Genomic DNA, 13,486 nt, shown 5'->3' with positions numbered 1-13,486 from the left:
CTCAAATTTTATTTTTAATGTGTTTTCTTTTTTGCAAAGAGCACTTTTGCTTTGCATTTTGGCTACTTTCCAGTACTTCAAATTGTAAAACCTTCTTCTTACAATCTGCAAGATTAGAGATAGAAATTGTGTGAGAAGCTTACCTTCTTTACTGCATCCTAAGTGAAGTGTAAATTTCTGGTTTCTTTGGAGACTCAATTTTGTCATGTGATGTTATGCTGGTAACTGTCTTATGAGAGGATATTTTGCTAAAGTAGACACATGAGAGGAAGTTTTGCTGAGAACAGGTAAGTCATGATTTTCTTGAAGCTGCTTGGGAGAAAAAGCATATGATGTTCTACTGGAGGCGATGGTTGAAAGGACATGTGATGTTCATGAAGGGTATACTATAACCCAACAGACCATGGACAACGCTGGAGCATTGGTTCACCTTACCTTCATCGCTGATCATCCTTTTTTTGAGATATAGTACAGAGAAATTCACCAAAGAACTCGTGATATTCGGGTGATGTCTTGGTGCTTCTGCAGAATCCAGCTGATTGGCAGAGCCTTGCTGTTTCTTCTGGATCAAACAGTGTTGCAGACTCATGAATGCTACTTGTGAGTGGATCAAGCTACTATTGCTGATTCATGTGAACTCAACTGCTGATATCCAGACAACAAAGATTGGAACCCAAAAGAACTATTTCTAATCAGGTCCATATCCCCTTCTGCCCTATTATTAACCTTTCCTTTCCACTACCTCTGGTGGGTGGCAGGCTGGAAAGGAGGTTAAAGGATTTAACAACCCTTATTAATGAAGGTTTTAAAAAAATCTAGGCCTATACACAGGTACAGGTAACATATAGATTAGAGAAGTGTGGAAGCATTGATAATCAGAAAAAAAACTAAATTGGTAGATGAATATTCATCATGGTAAAGGACTGTAGCATGGAAAATTTTGATAGATGTTTTAGATCCTTTAAAAATAGAAGAAAACGGGACAAGCATAACACCATTTAACAGGAGGGAAACATTACATAAGAAGAGAAAAAAATTCAATATCTAAAGTTATTATTCAAAGTGTGGTCCTCAAACAACCTGCCAGTCCTCAAACTATACTACAGGTAGAAGAAATGGGCAGCATGAGCCAGAATGCAGATCAATTACATAAATAAGTCAAGTTGTACCACTGCTTTTCTTTTTACATGTGATTTTCAAAGAAAGGAAGAAGTTCATTGATTTTTATCTCCTACTCTGGATGCTTTTTCTGTTGTAGACCAAGCAGTTTCAGTATTCTTACATCAATAAAGCTCTCTGGTCAGGAATTTAAATGAGAATCATATCAAGCCTGTTAGAAAGATTTAACTATACTGTGTGCTCTACCACACACGCACACACACCACAAATACCACACATACATACATACACTCATACACACATACATACCACACATACACACACACACACACACACATTCACAAACATACATACATATACACACTCATCCACATATAAGCACACATTCATATATAGAGAGACATTCATACACACAGACATGCACATGTGAACATATAGAGAAGAAATTGAATATGGATAAAATATAATTTCACACAAATTGAAATATATCTAAGACATAATTTATAGTAAAATATCAAATAAACTGGAAGCAGTTAGAGGCAGATAGGCAATGAGGAAGGAGTAGCAGCACTAATGAAAAGGGAACAGTGTCAGGGAGAGTTGCAAACACTGTGCTGCAAAGAGAAATATAATATAAAATGTGTCTTACAATTTTACAATTTTGAATATGATATACATTAAGCACCTATGTTCGACACATATGGTATAAATTACATCAGTGTTTTGTTAATAATTACTACAAACTTTTAAAATATTACATCTTCCAGAATGTACTGTTTGGTGAAAAAAATGTATGTACTAAAATTTTGGAGCAAACATACAACTTGTTATTTTTAGCCTCCTGCATCTAACAAGAAAGTGAAGCTTTAAAAAAATCATGATAAATATGTGACTGGATTTTATAAAGAGAATGACTCTTACTTGTCTCAGGACTGTTTTCTAAATAAGCAACCCAAAATAGCAATCTAGTCTCCTGCTGAATACTGATGATCTTAATTAGTGTAGGTAGGGCTGAGGGCTATAATTGAATTACAGTTATTTTTAAGAGAAATTCTTGCATTACTCTCAGTATTTTATTGACATTTTTGTGAGGTCTACTGCTAAATCAATTCCAATCACTACATTAACTGGAAAAAAATTCACTTTCCAATGCCAGATCAATTATAGTCACACAATCAATAGCTGGTATTCTGATCTCTTTTATTAAAAGAATAATATAAAAACAATCAACTAAGACATAAATTCATGGTAATTCTATTCCTGTGTTAAAAGTCAGCTAATTTAGCATGTAAATACTCATATTGAATATAAAATTAAACATTGAAAATGTTTGCGCTTAAGTCACTTTTGTAATTATTTGGGAATAGGGAAATTTCCATACAATTTACCATACACATGTGATGACTACAGCTCATATCCTAGCACCGATATGAAAGTTTGGGAAGAATGACTGCCACCTGAACTTATAATCCCAGTACTCAAGAGGCTGAGACAGGTCATATCTCAGACAAGCTGGCTAGCTCTAAATCAAAAATTATTCCAAATCAATTATCTCTGAGATGAACAAGGAACTCTAAGGCAGTAAAGGAAATTGAGAATGATACCTGATATCAACCTTTTGCTTTTACACACAAGTATGTGTACACACACAAACGGACATACATACACACACACACACACACACACACACACACACACATGCACACATGTAAAATATAGCAATATTTAGATATTATAATAATTATTATCATACAACCAATTTTAATTGTCTCATACCAGATTGCTTGACAAGAATCACCTGTGATAGTGTATATATCATGTAGAAATATCTGACAATGCCTATATTTTACACCAAACTTGAGCACTTACTTTCAGCATGTGCCTTATCCTTGCTTTATTGTCTGTTAATTGTTCCAATAAAACCCTAAATAAGACAGAAGTTGGTACTGGGAGTGGGGTATTGCTGTGAACAGACACCATCACCAAGGCAAGTCTTATAAAAAACAACATTTAATTGGGGCTGGCTTACAGGTTCAGTCCATTATCATCAAGGTGGGAGTATGGCAGTATCCAGTCAGGCATGGCCCAGGAGGAGCTGAGAGTTCTATGTCTTCATCCAAAGACTGCTAGTGGAAGACTGACTTCCAGGCAACTAGGGTGAGGATCTTATACCCACACCCACAGTGACAAACCCATTCCAACCAGGTCACACCTATTCCAACAAGGCCACACCTTCAGATGGTGCCACTCCTTGGTCCAAGGATATACAAACCATCACAGAGGTCAATGGGATACAAATCAGAAAGAAGTCAAGATATCAGTATTTGCAGATAATATAATAGCATATGTAAGCAATCCAAAAAATCTATCAGACAACTTCCACAATTCATAAAAAACTTCAGCAAAGATTCAGGTTATAAAATTAACTCAAACAAATCAGTAGCCTTCCCTTACACAAAGAATAAACAGGCTTAGAAAGAAATTAGGAAAACAAATCCTTCACCATAGTCACAAATAATATATCATGCTGTGACTCTAACCAATCAAGTGAAAGGTCTGTATGACAAAAATTCCAAGTCTCTGAAAAAAGAAATCAAAGACTTTAGAAGATGAAAAGATCTTCCATGCTCATGGATAGGCAGGATTAACATAGTAAAAATGGCCATCTTACCAAAAGCAATCTACAGATGCAATGCAATACCCATCAAAATTCCAACCCAATTCTTCACAGATATATCAATTCTCAACTTCATCTAAAATTAAAAAAAAAAAACAAACCCACAGGATAACAAAACCAATTCTCAATTCTCGACAATAAAAGAACTTCTGAGGGAATCACCGTCTCTGACCTCAAGCTGTACTGCAAAGCATTAGTGATAAAAAACAAAAACAAAAACAAAAAACACAACAACAACAAAAAACCCTGCATGGTATTGGTACACAGACAGACAGGTAGATCAATAGAATAGAATTGAACACTCAGAAATGAACCTACACACCTCTGGTAACTTAATCTTTGTCAAAGAAGCCAAAACCATCCAGTGGGAAATAAACTGCATTTTCAACAATGATGCTGGTTCAATTGGTGGTCAGCATGTAGAAGAATGCAAATTGGTCCATCTTATCTCCCTGTACAAAGCTCAAGGCCAAGTGAATCAAGGACCTCCACATAAAAACAGATAGGCTGAATCTAGCAAAAATTGCTTATTCTTAAGATTTATTGATATAAGGATATGTGGCAGCAGAACTCCTTTTGCAGTGTTTGCTTGCCACATCAGTTGACTGGTTGTAGCTCAATATGGCAGAGCAGTGGGTAAGAACACAGAGTGATGGAGAATACCAAGTAACTTATTTAATCAATGAATACTGGACATATCTCTCATTAACGACAACATGAAAATCTACATTTAAACTTTAAGTATATTTATGCTTACACAAAATAAGAGAAACTGTGGAATAAATAGCATAAGGTTCCCCAAAAATGTTTATGCTCTGCGTCCCTAAATATATTACTTTACATGACAAAGGAAATTTGCAGATGTGAGCAAGATTCTAAGTGATGAAATAGAAAAACTATCTTTGATTGTTCATTAGGAATCCCTAATATCCTGTCAAAATTTGTAAAGAGAGGAAGAAAGATGTAACAAAAAAAGAAAGGCCAAAGAGTATTTCTGTTGTGAGGGTAGTGTTGTTGGATTATTTTAAAGGGCACATAAGACAATCAGAAACTATTAAATAGCTGTAGCCATGAGTGACTGGAGAAAGCTCTGGGATGGATAATCCTGCAATGAATTTAAAAAGCAAAATATCTGCTGGTTAACTTGACCCTATGGAATGAGGTCAAATCAGACTTCTGATCTCCAGAACTGCAGGAAGAATCTCTTACTTAAACCACAAATTGTGTGGAAAGTAATTACAACTAATAAATAACTAAGTGGCCCAGAATTGCAGTGAAGCTAGGGGAAAATTATTGACTTCACAGGATGCCCTGAGGTACCTACCAGTTCTAGGTAGATGAAAAAGTTTTAATGGCTTGACCAAGGCAGGGGAGCTAAATCAAATAAGTAAATAAGTAGCAACTATGTCTACATAAGGTTTGGCTCTGATTTGAAGAAAAAAGGTTTCCCAAAGGCTCGTAAGCATGGTACAGGTATTAGATGACTAGAAAAGTTGACTCAAAAAACCTATAAAAATAGGAACAAAAACCGATAAAGAAGTAAACCACAGCCCAATCTTTAAGTGTTTTGGATGTCAGTAATATAAAATAGAGAAATCTTTCATGAATAATATCATATCTTAACTTAGACCTATCTTAACTTAGGAAAATGAAGACAATCACAGATGACAGAATCAGAAAGTCATATAAGGCTGGTGAGATGTCTGAGATGGCTAAAGCACTTAATGCCAAGCCAGATGACTTAAATCCTATCACTGGGACACATACAGACTATACAGACTTTGACATTTATTGCCCCCCCCAAATAAATATTTTATTAAATATGACAGAAAAAAATTTCTAGCTTGCTTATATGTTGCTGTGATAAAACACTCTGGCCAAAAGCAACCTGAAAATGAAACAATGTACTTCATTTTACACTTCCAAGTCTACTCAATTATGTGGGGGAAGTCAAGGTAAGAACTCAAATCAGGAATCTGAAGCAGAAGTCAAGGGTAGGTGGGTTTGTGTGTGTGTGTGTGTGTGTTCTTTTTTTGTTTGTTTTGTTTAGTTTTTGTTTGTTTGTTTGTTTGTTTGTTCTCTTGTTCATACTCAGATAGTTTTCTTATATAGCCTAGGCCTGCCAGCCTAGGGACAGTGCTGCTCACAGTGGACTGGGATTTTCTCATCAATCATCAATCAGGACAATGCCCCCAAGGCATGTTCAGAGAGCAATCTGATCAAAGCAATTCTTCATTTGAGGTTTATTCTTCCCAGGTGACTCTAAATTTTATCAAGGTGACAATAAAGACTAACCAGTTCAAAAAACAAAGAGATGAACACATAGAAAAAAAGTCTAACAATCACTAATCAAAGAACAAAAATACATTTTAAAAAAAGAGATACTTTAGAAGGAGAGGTTTTGCTCCATTCTCTTGCTGCCTCTCCTACTCACCCCCAACATAATCATACCTGAGTCTCCTGACTCATACAGGTTAGTTTCTCTTCCCCTATTCATCTTCTCTGCTGGCTGAACCTTAGGGGTCAAGCCAAGCTGCCCTGAGCAGCCTGAAATCCCAGGGAGACCCTTGTTCTCTTGCTACCTCAGTACCATAATTGAACCTGAGGCTCTAGAATCATAAAGACTTGCAGGTCTGGAACCATACAGCCAAAGGATTCCTAACAGAGGCCTGCTGCATCTGGGCCACTGAGGTTCCTTCCCTACTGCAAGAAGAATATCCTGGGACCCAAACTATGCAGATGGCTAAAGGCCTTCAAAAGAACACAATCAACAAAACCCAAGGTAATATGACACCTCCAAAGTACAGTTACCTCACTATAGCAAGCCCTGGATATTCTAACACAACCAAAATACAAGAAAATGATAGAGGCCTTTGATGAGGATATGAATAAATCACTTAAAGAAATACAGATAAATACATTCAAACAGATAGAGGTCTTCAAAGAGGAAACAAGTACCTTAAAGACATACAAGAAAACACAATTAAACAAGTGAAGGAAATAAATAAAACTGGGTAAGATATTAACTTAGAAATAGAAACAATATAGGAAACACAAACTGGGAAATTCCTGGAGATGGAAAACAGAACAGGAAAGAAGGGAAGAGAACAGGAAAAACAGAATAAAGGAGATAGAGAGAATCTCAGGTTTAGAAAATACATGCACCAAAGAAAATGCTAACTCTAAAAATTCCTGACACAAAACATCCAGAAATCTCGAAAACTATGAAAAGACCTAACCTAAGAATAATAGGAACATAAAAAAAAAAAGAGTCTCAGCTCCAAGGCCTAGAAAATATTCTCAAAAATCATAGAAGAAAACTTTCTCAAACTAAATAAAGAGATGCCTGTAAACATACAAGAAGCTTATAGAACACCAATTAGCCTGGATCAGAAAAGAAAATTCTCCCAGCAAATAATCAAAACACAAACTCTACAAAAAAAAAAAAAAAGAAAGAATATTAAAAAGGGGGGACATGGGGAAAAAGTCAGGTAACATACAATGGCAGACCTGTCAATCAATTTGAAACAAAATTTAAAAAAATACAAAGAATCAATGAAACCAAGAACTGTTCTTTGAAAAAATAGACATGATAGACAAACCCTTAGTCAAACTAACCAAAAGACAGAAAGACAGATACCACTTATCAAAGTTAAATCAAGATCAGGTAAAGTATTCACACAACCCTATAACCCCGAAATAAATAGAAACAGTCATTAAAGTCTCCCAAACAAAAAAGAGCTCAGGGCCAGAGGGTCTTAGTGCAAAATTCTACCAGATTTTCAAAGAGATAATACCAATACCTTTCAATACTACTAAACTCATTCAATGAGGCCACAGTACCCCTTATATCTAAACCATACAAAGACACAAAGAAATCTTCAGACCAATTTCTCTTATGGATATTGATGAAAAATTACTTGATAAAGTACTTGCAAGCCAAATCCAGGAACACATCAATGACAATGTCCATCAAGATCAAGCAAGCTTCATCCCAAGAATGCAGGGATGGTACAATATATGAACATTCATCAACATAATCCACAATATAAAAATTGAAAGAACTCGGGCATTTGGCTTCAACGCCCTGGCTGCTAGTACTGTGGCCTGGCTGCTCCTCTGGGAAGCTGGGCTGGCCAGCTATGGACTTCAGTGATGTCCCCTTCAGTGCTTGTGTAAGGGCCACTTGTTCTGAAGTTATTTTGAGGCAAGAATTTTTGAAAGATGGTTTCCATAGAGACCTTTTTTAATAAAAGTGAAATTTGGAGAAGGCAGTGATGACTTAAAGACCTGCTGGAATTAATTTAAACATTATTTTTCAAAAGGACTCTTTGTGGATCCCTATGAGTTGGCTTCATTATGAAAAAGAGAAATAAGAGAGGCAGTGACAGTATCAGAAGGTTTTAACTATTGGTCCAAAGAATCTGCAAATCTTACTTATGCCCAACAGGATGCACAGTGCATCAACTGCTTCCAGCCCTTTTTTACCTGTGAACGATCACTATCACCAGCCACACAAAAAAGATGGAGATACCTTCTTTGTGGTCAACAACCCCGACTTACTATATTGAACTGTGACCAAGAGTTTCCAATTTTGAAATGCTGGGCTCAGTTAGAAGTAGCAGCTCCTTGTGCTTTGAAAAATGAGGAGACATGTCAGTGGAAAAACAAGCAGTACAAATCAATACTTAAGAATTTGACAGTACAGGCTCCAATGGGACTGGTTATACATACCACTTTAGTGTGTTCTATGGTACCATTCAATGCGATTCTGTGTTCTACTTTGATCCTTTTATCTGTTTTCAAATATGGCCATTTTCCCTGTAAGTTTTATACAATTAAGTGTTTTCTATAAATCTAATACATGAGACCTATTCTATTGTAAAAAACAAGAAATGAAAGAAAAAAATCATATAATTACTTCACTAGATGCTGAAAAAGCCTTTGATAAAATCCAACACCCCTTCATGTTAAAAGTATTAAAGAAATCCGTGTTATGTGGTCCATAGCTAAAGATAATCAAAGCAACATATAGCAAACCAATAGCCTGCATAAAATTAAATGGAGAGAAACTTAAAGCAAGTCCACAAAAATTAGGGAAAAGACAAGGCTACCCACTCTGTCCTTATCTATTCAATATTGTGCTTGAATGTCTATCCAGTGCAATAAGACAACAAAAGGAAACCAATGGGATACAAATTGAAATGGAAGAAGTCAAAGTATTGTTATTTACAGATAGTATGATAATACACGTAAGCAACTCCAAAATTCTACCAGAGGATTCCTTCAGCACAGGATCTGGACACAAAATTAACTCAAAGAAATCAGTATCCTTCCTTTATAAAAATGATAAACAGGTCAAGAAAAAAAATAGTGAAACAACGCTGTTGGTATAGCTATGAATAATATAAAATGTCTTGATGTAACTCTAACCAAGTAAGTGGAGAACTGAATGAAAAGAACTTCAAGTTGTTAAAGAAAGAAATTAAAGAAGGTATCAGAAGATGTAAAAATTTCCAAACCTCATGGATAGGTAGGATTAACATAGTGAGAATAGCTATCTTACCAAAAACAATCTACAGATTTAATATAATCCCCATCCCCACATAATTTTTATAGACCTTGAAAGAGCAATTAACTATGTATGGAAAAACAAAATGCAGGATAGCCAAAACAATCCTAAACAATAAAATAACTTCAGGAGAAAGCACAAGCTGTACTACAGAGCAATAGTGATAAAAACTGCATGGAATTAGTTGTGAAGCAGACATGCTGATCAATGGAACTGAATAAAAGGCACCAGAAATAAGCTTACACACCTATGAACACTTGATTTTTGATAAAGAAGGCAAAATCATACAATGGAAAAATTAGAGCATCTTCAACAATTTCTGCTGAATTAACAGGATGTCTACATGTAGAAAATATATATATATATATATATATATATATATATATATATATATATATATATATCACCCTGCATAAAACTCAAGTCCATGTGGATCAAGGACATCAACATACAGTCAGATACACTAAATCTCATAGAATAGAAACTAGAATATACCCTTGAGCATTGGTACAGGCACAAATTTCTGAACAGAACATCAATGGCTTGGACTCTTAAGATCAACAATTGATAAATGGGACCTTATGAAACTGTATAGCTTCTGTAAGGCAAAAGACACTGCCATTAGGACAAATGAGCAACCTACAGATTAGGAAGCAATCTTCCTCAACTTCATATGTTTCAGAGGACTAACATTCAAAGTTGATAAAGAACTCAAGAAATTAGAACCCAAACCCCAAATAACCCAATTAAAAATGGGGTATAAAACTAAATAGAATTGTTAACAGAGGAATCTCTAATGACAGAGAAGCACTTAAGGGAGTGTTCAATGCCCCTAGTCATCAGGGAAATGTAAATGAAGACACCCTGAAGTTCCATCTTACAGCTGTCAGAATGGCTAAGATCAAAAACTCTGGAGGTAGTATATGCAGGTAAAGATGTAAAGCAAGGGGAACACATCTTCATTGCTGGTCAGAGTGCAAACTTGTAAAACCTCTTTGGAAATCAATTTGCATTTTTCTCAGAAAACTGGGAATAGTACTACCTCAAGTTCCAGCTACACCATTCCTGGTCATACACACAAAAGATGCTCTAACATCTGACAAAGACAAACTATGCTCATAATTAGCTTTATTAATAACCAGAAACTGGAAACATCCTAGACGTCCCTCAGTTGAAGAATGGATAAAGAATGTGTGGTACATCTGTACAATGGAATACTAATCAGCTATTAAAAACAAAGTCATTATTAATTTTTCAGGCAACTAGATGGTACCTGAGAATATCATCCTGAGTAAGATAACCCAGTCCCAAATGTATATCCATAGTATGTACTCACTTATAAGTGGATATTAGCCATAAAATACAAGTACCATGTTACTCTCCACAGACCCAAAGAAGCTAAATAAGAAGGAAGGTCTGAGTGAGGAAGCTTGACTCTCACTTAGAAGGGGAAGTAAAATGGTCAAAAGAGGCAGATGGCGGAAGGAACCTAGGAGGGAGGAAGGTGGGGAGGAGAATGGAGAATTCAGCATCAGGCATTAGGGACAATAGTGATGGCTAGATGGCCATGAAAATGAATGGAACCACAAACTAAAAAACACAGAAGGGTGGGACCTAGGAGTCCCTGCACATATGTAGCAGATGTGTAGCTTGGTCTTGATGTGAGTCCTGAACAACCTGAGTGGAAGTTATCCCAAAAGCTGTTACCTGTATGGCAGATATGTTCTAACTGAGCTGCCTTGTCTTACCTCAGTAGGAGACTTGAAGTGCTAGCTGGTGAGGGGAGATACCCAGGGTGACCCCACACACACACACTCAGAGGAGAAGGGGAGGGTGGCATGGGGGAAAGATTGTGTGGAGTGTGACCAGGAAGGGGGGCATCGGTGAGTGGGATGTAAAGTGAATAAATAAAGAAAAAAATTAAAATTTAATTAAAAAGAAGAATATATATATATATATATGCATGTATACACACACATATAAACATTAAATATGTGTAATAGTATATGATTTTTCGAGAACAAATACAGGGTATTTCTTTATATGCAAAAATATTCTGTAACACCAATCAAGATGATCAAAATTTCTACATATTAGAATAATAAACAGAGTAATAATAACTCCAGAATCACTGAGAACAGCAAGACATAAACTAATGCTTTAATTACTATTCTGTTTCAAACGTCAAACTCAAAAAAGAAGTCCTAATAAAGGTTAGATAATACTCCTAATTAAGTGTCAAAGAAAGATATGTCTATTTATCAAATGATCTATCAGTAGCAGCTGATGAGTATATATCACATTAATTAAATAAGAATAATTAATACAACGATGAATTGTTCAAAAAATATAAATAATCAGAAGTTAAAATAAAATAAGTAAAACAAGAAAAATAAAAATTAATGTAATAGAAAATTATATAACCATGAGATCATTATAATTTTTTATTGTTTCAAGACATTTACAAGGCCAGGTACACACCTTTAATCCCAGCACTTGGGAGGCAGAGGCAGGGGAATTTCGGAGTTCAAGGCCAGCCTGGTCTACAGAGTGAGTTCCAGAACAGCTAGGACTACACAGAGAACCCTGTCTCGAAAACAAAAAACCAAAACAAAAACAAATGAAGACATTTATAAGATGTGCATAACTCTTGATCAGTTGCTGGCAAATAAAGCAATGTTATCAAAAACAGTAAAATGAATCTTTATTTCTCCACAAAATTATATATACTATACTCAATTTATAGTAATGCTAATGAACGAGATTTGGCTCTCATAAAGACAATGTTAAAAGGACATGCATCAAGAGATGCCAACCTCAAAGTTATGCTGCAGAACTTTTATCTGGACACCAATGTGTGGCACAATGTTTTCATACTAAAGGACAGCTGGAATGACCTTGAGAACTATTAGCCATATATTTACAAGAGCAAATATTTTGCTGTTAATTTTCAGTGCTCAAAATGCTGTAAAATAAATGTATTGTTTTTAACATCTAATCATTTCACTGGATAAAACAACACCAAAATTTAAAAATAACTCTATTGGGACACCAACCCATCTATAAAACTTTCAACCTACAATTTGTCCTGCTTGCAAGATGTGCTACAGTAAAAGTGGCACAAAAATTGTCAGATGCTTCTGTCCATTGATTGGGAGCAACTATCTGCATCTGACTCTTCAGCTGCTTGTTGGGTCTTCCTGAGTGTGGTTATGCTAGGTCCCTTTTTTGTGAACACTCCATAGCCACAGTAATAGTGTCAGACCTTGGGGGCTCCCCTTGAGTGGGATACCACTTTGATTTTGTCCCTGGAATTTCTTTTTCTCTGTTTCCTCTCCATTTGCATCCCTCTAATTGTTTCAGGCAGGAACAATTATGGGTTAGAGTTGTGACTGTGGGATGCCCCCCTCCCTTATTTGATGTCCTGTCTTCCTGCTGAAGGTAGTCTCTATAAGTTCCCTCTCCCTACTGCTTTTGGCATTTCAACTAAAGTCCCTCCCTTTGAGTCCTGAGAGTCTCTCACCTTCCAGGTCTCTGGTGCATTTTGGAGCACCCACCACCACCACCATCAGTCTCCTATTTCCCAAGGTTTCCTGTTTTCATTCTTTCTGCTGGCCCTCAGGGCTTCAGTCCTTTTCCCTCACCCAATACCAGATCAGGTTCTCCTCTCCCCACACCACCCCCCACCTACCCACCCCTCCCCACTACGACCCCTTGTCCATAAATTGGCAACCTACAGATTGGGAAAAAATCTTCACTAACCCCACATTCCATAGAGGGCTAATATCAAAAATATATCAAGTGTTCAAGAAGCATACCACCAAAAAAACAAACAACCCAATCAAAAATGGGGTATAGAACTAAAGCAAGAATTCACAACTGAGGAATCTCGAATGGCTGAGAAACACCAAAAGAAATGTTCAAAGTCTTTAGAGATCAGAGAAATGCAAATTAAAATGACCCTGAGATTTCACCACCTTACACCAATCAGAATGGCTAAGATTAAAACCTCAGGTGACAACACATGTTGGAGAGGATTTGGAAAAAGAGGAACATTCCTCCATCACTGATGGGATTGCAAACTGGTACAACCACTCTGGAAATCAATCTGGAGATTC

The 13,486-nt window shown here is 36.2% G+C and overlaps 1 pseudogene; it reads left to right on the top strand.

Moving 5' to 3' along the window:
* Window positions 1-261: 261 nt before the first annotated feature.
* LOC110306522 (GPI alpha-1,4-mannosyltransferase I, stabilizing subunit pseudogene) lies at window positions 262-8,651 on the top strand (annotated as a pseudogene).
* Window positions 8,652-13,486: the final 4,835 nt, after the last annotated feature.

This window comes from Mus caroli, unplaced genomic scaffold (assembly GCF_978045245.1).
Source record: "Mus caroli unplaced genomic scaffold, Mus_caroli_1 scaffold_14, whole genome shotgun sequence".
Lineage (NCBI taxonomy): Eukaryota > Metazoa > Chordata > Mammalia > Rodentia > Muridae > Mus > Mus caroli.
The sequence above is the reverse complement of the archived record's forward strand: the minus strand, read 5'-3'. Positions and strand labels throughout refer to the sequence as shown.